The sequence below is a fragment of the Chiloscyllium plagiosum genome, chromosome 13 (genome assembly GCF_004010195.1).
Source record: "Chiloscyllium plagiosum isolate BGI_BamShark_2017 chromosome 13, ASM401019v2, whole genome shotgun sequence".
Taxonomy (NCBI): domain Eukaryota; kingdom Metazoa; phylum Chordata; class Chondrichthyes; order Orectolobiformes; family Hemiscylliidae; genus Chiloscyllium; species Chiloscyllium plagiosum.
The window spans coordinates 64181223-64193228 of NC_057722.1; positions in this window are offsets into that span (position 1 = coordinate 64181223).

Here is a 12006-nt window from a genome sequence, read left to right on the forward strand (position 1 = left end):
GCTCAGAGTTGGCAACAACTTTAAGTGCGTTTTTGGGCTCTAATGAACCTTCTTGTTATGAAGATAAACCAAATCCCCTCAGAATATATCGAGGAGATAATCTAGACCTTAATATTTTTCTTTAATTAAAGGCAAATGAAAGGTGTTGCATTCCAGATGCATTTTGATTGGTCAAACTAGTACACTTTAAGCAAAACACATTTCATTCTTACACTACAATTATAATACAGACAAAAAAAAACTGGCTCAACTCTAACTCTATCAAAATACTTAACAAAATAATATATTATTTAAATACAACTCATTAACTGTTTCCATATAGTTCATTCTACAAGCCTTGGCAAAGCAAATTCAGCAAAATACATCTCCGTCACTTGACATTTCCAGACCTGGAGAAATGTCAAAACTGAAAATGAATCTCGCAGAAATGTGAAAACTCAGCTTTTGCAGCAGCAGTGAAAAAGAACTGAATCCAAGCTTCAACAACTACCCTGCTTTACATAGAGCAGATAGTTCCACATCAGGTTTGCAACATCTGCTTTCAAGAGAAACAGGACAGAACAAATCCCTCTTAAAGTCACATCTCATCACATTTGAAGTAACTGACAAAATAAATGTACATCCTTTGACCATTCTAATGTATAACACCTGTATTCATAGAGTGTGGATCACAACTCACCTCAGCTAATTATGTATCCAGTATCAAGGTTAGGAACTTATTTTACAGACCTCCCATCTTATATTTACATCTACTTCAACTTGGTGGGAAGAATTTGTAAAACTGAGTTGTTGTATTGCTATCACCTATTACACATTATTAGAAAAATCAAGCTCTACTCCTAAAAGCCAGAGCTCTAGATATGAAGATTTTCACAACTTGGAGCTCACTAAAGCATACAAGGAATATAGATGAATAATGCATTGATCCTGGTCTTTAAATCATTGCAATTCCTTTTAAACATCTGTGTGGTTAGAAAATTATAACTTGTTCTTCAAATATCCTTGCCGACTTTTATAAGTGTGCCATTGAGAGCATTCTGTCTGGATGTATCACTACCTGGTATGGCAACTGTACCATTCAAGATCTGAGATGGTTACAGAAAGTGGTGAACACGGCCTGTACAGTCACAAAGGCCAACCTTCCATCTATAGGAACCAGGCCCACTGTCAAGGAAAGGCCGCCAGCATTCTCAAAGATCCATCCCACCTTTGCCATGTTTTTCGACAACCTCTACCATCAGGGAGAAGGTACAGAAACCTGAACAAAAACATGCACACAAACACACACCTGCCCGTTTTGAAACAGTTTCTACCCTACTGTTGTTAGAATACTGAATGGACTCACAAACTCCTAACATTCGCCTGTACCTGAGTTTTTGCTTTTGCCGCTGTTTACTTACTATTTACTTATCTATGCTATTTAACTCTGCAACCTGCCTGTATTGCTCCCAAGACAAAGCTTTTCACTGTGCCTCAGTACACATGACAATAAATTCAATTCAATCTCTTTATAGGAATTCAATTAGCTATGGCCTACATTAGATTCTAGTTTCATCAAGTGGTTGACTGCTGATGTTCTGAGTTGAAGAATGTGGTGTTCGAAAAGCACAGCTGGCCAGGAAGCATCCGAGAAGCTAATGAAGAAAACAAATGAAAAGGAAATACTTAAGTGTTGGCAATTTTCAAAATTAGAAAAAGAGCCTGAGCAGATGGAATTAAGAGGGGAACTTGTCAGGATCACATCATAACTTTTCAATTTTTCTCAAGAATAGGAGAGGATCAAAAGAATGCAAAGGTTGCACTTCATTCAAAAAAAGGAGGATGGGTAAATCATGGCCATCAGCTGAATATCACAGCAGAAGCAGCATTTAAAAAATAATATAGGGCAAACAGAAGCTCATAGAAGCTCATTTGGTTTTGTCAAAGACAAATTGCATTTGATTGCCTTAATTTAATTACCAGATGCAGTGAAAAGTGGATGGTGATGCCAATACAGTTGTGGTTATGCAGATAGGTGATCAAGGGATATATGATATTATGTCACATAATAACTTTTTAAGAATAAAATTGAGATCCACAAGATAAAATGCCCAATGGGTTTATGAACTTTTTAAGTTGTTCAGTACAAGAAACAGTTTAGCAGTAAGAGATATCAGAAAAATCATAGATATTTAGGGTAATTGATGAAACATTATAGTCTGAATGAGAGGAGAAAATATACACCAGATTTGATCATCTAGAGTGTAACATCTAAAATGATGGTGTGAGCACATTTAATCATCTCATTTCAGAGGACATGAGGTAAATACATGAATTAGTGAGACAAAGAACTGAAAGTTTCTGCAGAAATTCAGCAGGTCTGGCAGTATCTGTGGAGTGAGAAAGAAATTTATAATTTTGAGATCAATGAACCTTCATCAGTACTGAATGGATAAAGTAGAAATGTAATGTACCATCACTTGTATTTTTACAAATAAAAGTTGAAAAGTGTTCAAACTGCCATACTCCAGTGCCATTTTAATAACAGAAATTTTATACACATATATAAAAGAAAGCAATTAAGACAAAGTCCATCTGAGTTCAATCCACAGACTCCTGGAGACCTGAAACCTAAGGCACTGCAAGGAATCCCATGTTGTAATATTTAAGTTTACAACAGTCAGTGGAATGGGGGAGAAAGGAGTGAGTGGATTGGTGGAAACTTAGCCCAGAGAGAGAGAGAGACAGTTAAGCAAAGTAATACGATAGCATGCCAGGGAGAAAGAATAACAGGGACCATAAGTACATGAAACCAGTTCTGAAGAAGGGTAATTGGACTGGAAATCTTAACTCCGCTTTCTTTCCACAGATGCTACCAGATCTGTTGAGTAGCTTTGGCAATTTCTGGTTTTGTTTCCGATTTCCAGCATCTGCAGTTCTTTGTTTTATTTTCATGAAAATATAAGATTCGCTGGGCTATGGCAAGTGAGAATTGGAATGTGCTTTCAAAGCAATTGAGCAAGTATGTTGGAACAGATCACCTTCTTCATTTCTGTTCATGTAGTGTTTCCAGAATTCTTTGATCAAAAAGATGCAGTGTTAAGTTTTTATTTAAGTAGTAATGCAACTCATTTATAACATACAATGGAAATAAAATTGAAAAGGCAATGTGTAACTCTGTGGTCTTGTTTAAAATCCTAAAAAGTCGAAATGAAAAGAAGAAAAATGACTGTCGTACCAGCCCATGACTTAAGTTGATGTAAAATGATATTAGGGGATTTATAACTAATATAAGAAAAGGAACTAGCAGCTACATATAGCAAATATTCACAGCCAGACTTGTGGTCTCCATACAGAGTTACTGGTTAAGATCATGAAAGATCCCATGGGAATTATAAAAGCAACTCATTAAGAACAAACATAAGGGAATTTAATCACATTTCTGTGAACAGGCTGCACTAAACACATAAACATTTAAATAAGGGGCATCTTTTAAAGGCCTAGCAAAGCATCAGTCCCAACTTTGTTATCTAGTAAAGTGTAGAAGGGAATGTCTGATCCTACACGATTCTGAAGATTTTAGGTAATTGTCAATAGAAATACAAACAACAAACTAATATCAACGAGAATTCCATGAGCAAGATTTGTAAGCAGTCCACGTCGTTAGCAGTGAAGATAAAGCAACTAATGATGTGAATAGTTAACTTCTACAAGAACACCAATTAAAAAATGGTGTAGAAAGTGGTTGTATAACAGTCAGTGAGACTTTGGAAAAAAATAAACAATTTTAGTTTTACTAATGAACAAACAACTTAAACACTGATTTAAATAATTTGAAAAAATCCTTACATCCAAAGATCAAGGAAAGAATGAGGAAAGAAGTAGAAAATACAAGGTAAAAATCTAAACAAGTTTCTTTTAATGACTTGGTAAAGCCAGAAAGGGATTACATTTCACCCTCAAGTTAGATGCTGTTGTATTAAGTAAAGAAAATTAGTAATGGAAAGTCTTTCGAGTAAAGACAAATAAAGATTTGTCCAATAACTAAACTCTGGTTTAAAACCAGCATCTGAGTACAGAGAGGATGGGGCTGTTGTTGCAAATAAAAGTCTGAGAGACTGTTTGTTTGATCTCTCAGGCTCAAGTGAGAGAAGTTGATCCCAATTTGTCAGTTCTGTGTTACAGAAATTTATATTAGAGTTGATCTTAAAGAATTTTCAGCAATTTGTAGAAATTAACATCCTTTTGATCTTCTGCAGTAAGGTTCATAGGGACTATAAATTGCAAAACAAAATTTGGAAGTGTCCTAAATGTACCAAGTACCCAAGACATTGGCAAATAATATGGTGCAGCTGGCTAATGTCTGGGAAGGAGAATAAAACGGTCAATTTTGAAATGTGGTTACATAGTATATATTGTATATTCCAAAGACAAATTATAAAGCTATCTGCTAAGTGTCATGAGATTATGTGAGGAACTAGGACTGTCCATAGAATTATCCATCATTGGTTATGTGTTTTTCAGACTGAATGTATAGATTAGGTGGATGTGGATAACAATGATATTAATCGTATGCAATTACTGTGATGCAATATGCATAAAAATGCTGTACTTCAGTAAAGGGAACCAAAGTGTCCCAGACAGGGACCCTTCCCTCACAGTATTGGTAAGGACCTCTTAATAAACGCCAATTTTCCAACAAAACACAGGACTCAAGACTCCTATTTTATATTTGTACCTTCAACAGTGACTCCATGTCATCTTGGTCCCAAAGCTTTGAGCATTTACATCAATTTTGAACCAGAACAATTGCAAGAAAATCAGATGGATGAGACTTTAGCTTTAGCTTACAGAACCAACATATTGAATATTTATTAATGAAATGTGCAGTTTCATAATAATGATCAAAAGGAGAAAGAATTTCAGGTGAAGTGGAATTACTCATGTGATATGCCATGATTCCTTGATATTTTGCATCAAGAATATGCTTTACAATGGATTACCAATTCCTCTGTACTTGCATGCACACAGCCTCCATATAAATGTTTACATGTGTTACCATGCTAAATAATCTTTTGACAAGTAAAGGCAAAATAGTTCAGGAAAGTGCAGAAACATACTCTGCAAGGCCCAATTTGACAATCTGGCACACAGAATGTAGCAAGCATATTTTACATTGCAGAATTTATTTTTGCAATTTCTTCTCATGCATTTTACACCAAAACTTTGCAAGTGTTAATTTCAAAAAGAGCAAGTTGTATGATGAAAATAATTGAACTAATTAGAAAAAAGCAGTAGCACTCTGTACATTTGCATTACTCTAAGCTCTAGATCATGGGAATCTCTTGCAGAGCAGATGGGATCTGTACAGTGAGGTTTGCTAGTGCCACTCAAGAACGTTTAAACTAATGTTGTGGGAGTGGGAAGCAGAGCACCAAGTCAGCATGTATGGAGAAAGTGGAGATTAGGAGGATGAACAAGCAGGGCCTGTTTAATTAAGAAGATGGGACTACAAGAAGTGTATTGAGTAAGGACAGAGGGAGAAATAATAAAAATATACTGAAGGGTGGGATAGAATGTACAGCTGAAAGTAGAGTTTGTTATATAAATGCAGTGTGTAAGGTACAGATTCAAATTGGAAATTGTGATATAGCAGTAATTATGGAAACATGGATGCAGGATAGTTAGGACTGGGTGTTAAACATACCAGATTATAAGATTCAAAGGAGAGACAGAGAATTGGCAAAGAGGTGGGGGAGCGGGAGTCAGTAGAAGTGAAGCTGGAAGAGTACAGCAGGTCAGACAGGATCTGAGAAGTAGGAAAGTCAATGGTTTCGACCAAAATCCTTCATCAGGGTCCTGACAAAGGGTTTTGGCCCAAAACATTGACTTTCTTACACCTCAGATGCTGTCGCACCTGTCATATTCTTCCAGCTTCACATCTACTGACTCTGACTTCCAGCCTCTGCAATCCTTACTGGCTCCCATTGTAGTAGCATTACTGATTAGAATAAGAATCACTTCTACAGTGAGTGAGGATGTAATGAGAGGGAAGCACCCAGTGGAGACACCACGGGTGGAACTGAAGAGCGTAAAGAATCTAAAACCACAATAGGTGTCTTATATAGATCCGCTGGTAACAGCTCAGAATAACCACACAACTTTGTGATATAACTGGTTTGTCGAACTTTCTCTATACAGTGCTCCAAACTTGGTATTGGGTATGAGTCTGACATTGTTACAGTGCTGACATTCCAATAATGCAGGCAAAATTGTTGAATCCTATCAGGTTTGGGAACTAACATGATCACTGAATTCCACTTGCTCTGACTCAGTTCAATGATATCTTTGTTGTGCATCACATCTACTTTCTTCTGGATCTGTGTGGCTTAAAGGATTAAGGCGTGTTGTTTTAGGGGAAAAGCACTTCCTACTTCTATCTCATGCACAATAGCATTAGTCCTCACCATCTTATTCCTTTATATGTCCTCATACTGGTGTAACAAATGTTTCAATTGGATTCTTTACTTCTGAGACAGATAGTTCATTAACCTATCCCACTCCTCAAGAATGTCCTCACTGTTTAACATATTTTGAGGGACATCAAACTCCCTGACATCTGGATTTGATTCCGTATTCTGCAGGGCAGTAACTAACACTTGTTTCTCTAGTTCATTCTCTCTCTTATAACAAGGTTTCAACATATTCACATGACATACCCAATGCTCTTTTTTTCCTATCTGACATCTTTGCCAGATAGTTTACTTGACACAACTTTTTCTCAATTTGAAATGGATCACTAAACCTGGCTTTGAAAGAATCTCCAACCACTAGTAGCAATACTAATATGTGATGCCACAAGGGAAAAGGTCCAAAGTTCAGAGTTTTTATCTGCCACCTCCTTCATCCTATACTATGGCCTCTTCAGGTGCTGTTTAGTTAACTCACCTACCCAATTTAATCTCTCCCTCAACTCTGATACATAATCCAAGTGTGAGATCTCTGACCTTGGTTCTGTCAATTTGTCTTTAACTAATCTCAAAGGTCCTCTCAATTCATGTCTCAATATTAACTCAAAGGGAGTAAACTGAGCAGATTCATTTGGGACATCTCAAATGGAAAATAATACAAATGGGGTACCATTTCTCAATCATTCCGGTAATCCTGACAGTACGCTGTTAATATGGTCTTCAGGATCTGATGCTACCTTTCCAAAGGGATTCAGGATGATACGCATTTGATTTAAAGTGTTGTGTGCCTCAGCTGTCCATGCCTTCCTTAAACCGCCTAGCAATAACATTAGATCCTTGATCAGACTGAATCTCTCTGTGTAGGCCATACCATGTGAAGAAAGCTAATAACTCATCTACCACCCTTTTTGACTTAATACTCCATAAAGGATATGCCTCTGGAAATCTGGTTGACACATCCATTATGGTTACCAAGTACTGGCTTCCACTTTTTGTTCTCGAGAGGGGACCTGCACAATCAATTATAACCCACGTGAAAGGTTCTTTGAATGCAAAAATTGGCAACAAGGTGCTTATTTTACTACTATCTGTGGCTTACCTACCATTTGGCATATATGACATGTACAGCAAAAGTTAACCACATCCTTGTGCATTCCAAGTCAATAGAATTTTATTTTATCTTAGCCTGAGTCTTCCTTACACCTACGTGATCTCCTATTGGTAGTTCATGTGCTGCATGTAACACTTCCTATCTTTATGCTACTGGCAACACAATCTGATGCACTTCTGTCCATTTCTCCTCTGCACTAACATGCCATGGTCTCCATTTCCATCTGAGGACTCTATTTTTAAGATAATAACCCTCAGGACTATTCTCTGACTCCTTTTCTGAGTACGCATCAACATATATATCCTTGATTATCTTGTCTTTCTGTTGTAAATCCATTAGCCTTTCAGGACTAAACACTTCTGTCTGACCCTCTGCCTGTTCAGGCTTTTACTGCACCATTATGTCAAACAGGGTATCTGCTAACTGAACCTCGACTCCTTTGTCTTTCTCTTTAGATTTTGTTTTGTGCTGTGACTTATGATAGTAGGATCTTGTCACCACACAATCTGGAAAAATTTCAGGGTATTTTTCCTTTAACTCCTCCATTCCCTGGTCTTCGTTTGGCATCTCCATGACAAATGGTGCCACTCGCACCTTCAATCCTGCTAAATAGTACCCAGGAATAATCTGTATTCCTGGAACTGACACTCTGTCAATCATTCCCACTGTTACTCCCCCAGTCTTGAGTTGGCACTCCAACCTGATTTTACACAGGAGAATGCTAAATTTCTGTCCATCTATCCCATAAATTACCATCTCTCGGGTAACAGATCAGAAAGAGTGCAAGTATGTTCATCTTTTACATTAGAGACTGATTAGATCCTATATCTCTGAAAATTTTAACTTCTTTCCCATCTCCCTCTGTTCTTTCTGAGTAAATCTTACCCACAGAGGCAAATTCTTTGTGAAGATCAGGCACTAACTCCATACCCAGCCCCTGCCAAGGGTGTGCACCCTCCTGCAGTACCTCGACTTTTCTTGGGATTTCCTTTGCTACTTTCACTAATGCCACAGACTTAGCTTCTTTTACCATATATTTTCCCACAGTTAACAATCACACAACACCAGGTTACAGTCCAATAGGTTTATTTAGAAGCACTAGCTTTCGGAGCAGCGTTCCTTCATCAGGTGGTTGTTGAGAATAAGATCATGCTTACAGAATTTATAGCCAAAGGAATCTAACAAACTTAGATTAAAACTTTGGCGAGCTGCTCATCCCCATTGATAATGTGTTGAAGTCTGTGAAGAACATGGTGTAGTCATTCAGCTCCTGAGAAGTACTGGACAATGAAGGGTACCCGGTCTGTTGCAGCCTGTGTCTGTCTCCTGAGGAGGTCATTATGATTTCTAGCTGTGGCATGTCAGAACTGGCAGTTGATGAGTTGATACTCATACTCTGTTTTTACGGGGGCATCTCTGAGCACTTTTAAGAGTCCGTCACATTCCTCCTCATCTGAACAGATCCTGTGAATGTGGAGGGCTTGTCCATAGGAGATGGCTGGCTTAATGTTTATGGTGGAAGCTAGAGAAGTGTAGCACCATGAGGTTATCTGAGGGTTTGCAGTCCAGTGAGGTGCTGATGTGCCCATTCTTGATGGAGACGCATGTGTCCAAAAATGAGACAGATACTAATGAGTAGTCCATGGTAACTCTGATTGTGGAATGAAACTCATTGATATCACACTGAAGTTGTTTCAGTAACTCATCAGCATGGGTCTAGAGGAAAAAAAATGTCATCAATATACAGAGGAACCTCAATTATCCGAATATCAATTATCCAAATATCAGATTATCCAAAAGAGATCTCAAGGTCCGGATAGAAACATTACATCAAAGACATATTTCCAACACTGATCGCACCTTTTGTTTACAGTGGCTAAACAAGTACCTTCTCCAAATGACTGACCTTCCATCCTCTCTCTCTCCACACACTTTCCCTGGAGTTCTATACAGGGGTGCATCCTAAACCCCCTTCCCCAGATAATCTGTCCAATGTTGTTTTGTACAGGGCAAAAGTGGAACCTGTCAAAAAGTTGTAGTAAAACGTTGTGTGTGTGCGCATGCTATTTGGAGATTCACCGCGCAAAAGGCAGTAGCACTCATCTTGTTGTTGATGTCCACTCCGGCTGCCCCCAAAAGAGGATGGGAGTGGCCAGGGGTTGGGGGGTGGCATAGAGGGGTGGGCGGGGAGGCGGTGTTGGACAGAGGCCAGCAGGGGGTGATATTAGAGGAGAGGCATTGTTTGGATAGAGTTGTGCGGGGGCCTTGCGCTGTGTGCTGCTGCCTCATCTCCTGAACAGGTAGTGGACTTAAAAAACTCCAATCCCCAGAGGAAAGGCATTTAATCGATTAACTGAATAATTGATTATCTGAATGAAATAGTGCCTGCCCATCTTGTTCAGATAATCAAGTTTCCTCTGTACCTGAGGTATAGTGTTGGTTGGAGGTTCTGTGCAGAAATGAAATCTTGTTCAAACTTTTGCATGAAGATGTTGGCATATTGGGGTGCAAATTTGGTCCCATCGCCATTCCGTGTGTCTGGATGAAGAACTAGTTGTCAAAGATGAAAACATTGTGGTCGAGGATGAAGCAGTTGAGTTGTAGCATAGTGCTTGGAGATTGGCATTGTTGGTATTGAGTACTGAGACTGTTGCCCTGACTTGTAATCATGGGGGATGCTGGTGTTGAGGACTGACACATCCATTGTGACAAGGAACGTCCCCAGTTCAACTGGTCTGTGGGTGCTGAGCTTCAGTAAGAAATCTGTAGTGTCACAACAGAAGCTTGGGGTCCCCTGAACAATGGGTTTCAAGATGTCTTCAACATAGCCAGAGAGGTTCTTACACAGGGTCCCATTGCCTGATACAATGTGACATCCTGGTGTGTTCACTTTGTATATTTTCAGAAGGCCATGCTTTTAGGAATTCTCATGCATGACTTTGTTTGGCTTGTCCAAGGATGGATGTGTTGTCCCAATTGAAGTGGTGTCCTTCCTCATCCATATGTGAGGATACTAGTAAGAGCGTAGTGTGTTGCTGCCTAGTCTCCTGAATGGAGAGACATGACCCTGTCTCACTAGTATCCTCACATACAGATGAGGAAGGATACCACTTCAATTGGGACAACATATCCATCTTAGGCCAAACCAAACAAAGACATGCACGAGAATTCCTAGAAGCATAACATTCCACTTGGAACTCTATCAACAAACACATTGAGTTAGAGTCCATCTACCACCCCATGAGAAAAGGAACAGGAAGTGACTTCACCACAGGAAATGACATCACCAACACAACGAAACCCAAACATATAAATAGAAAATAGGAATTTTCAGCATTGCTTCTCCTGAGGCCCACTGAAGATGTTAACTATTAGAGTAACAAAACGTCTGGAAATGAACCTTCCAGCTCAGCGAGCAAACCTACATCCAAGATTAGAAAAAACTTGGGTTGCTTTCTCTGGAGTAGAGGATGGTCAGGGACACTTGTTAGAAGTCTATGTTTTATTAAGGTGACCTTCACTTTTTTTAACATCTGTAAGTGCAGGCCCAAAATATTTAATTTCCTTTGAAATCAAGGCCAACTTCTAATTGACTTCCTATTAACTGCTGAACTTATATTTGTTTTTGTAAATTCTAAAATGAGATAACAAGAGTCCTACTATAGTGTATTCCTATCAGTGCGAAGGGCAAAGCTAGTAGGTGTATGGAATGCTCAATTATAACAGAAATAGAGGCTCTGATCAAGAAAAAGGAGGCATTTGGCAGGTCGAGACACCTGAAATCAAGTGAATTGCTCAAGGACAATAAGGGCAGAAGGAGAATATTGACTAGGGAAAGCAAGAGGGCAAAAAGGTGACATGAGACAGCTTTGACAATTAGCAATAAGGAGAAAGCAAGGTAGACAGAAGAACCTCGATTATCCAAATATCAATTATCTGAATATCGGATTATCTGAAGGAGATCTTGTGGTCCCGATAGAACCATTACATCAAAGTGGTGTTTACAAAATAATTTGTTTACAATGATTAAAAATGAACCCGGCTTACTGAAATGCTGCTGAGAACAGTCCTGGACATTAATGGGAGCCCAGGCACCATGTCCAAATGTCTGCCTGCTCTCTCTCTCTCTCTCTCTCTCTCTCTCCCCCTACACTTTCCCTGGAGTTCTACACACAGGTGTACCCTGAACCCCCTTCCCCAGATAATCTCTCCAATATTCTCCTGTACAGGGCAAAGGTGGACCCTGTGAAAAAGTTGGTGTGTGTGTGTGTGTGTATATACACGTGAGCGCATGCACTTTTTGAGACTCACTACCAAAAGCAGCAGCATTCTTACTGTTAGTGTCTAGTCTGGCTGACCCGGAAAGCAGGCAGCGGTTGGACGGGCATGGGGGGCAGGGTGGAAAGGTTGGATGGGGGGTGGGGCAGTGGCACAGATGGGGGTCAG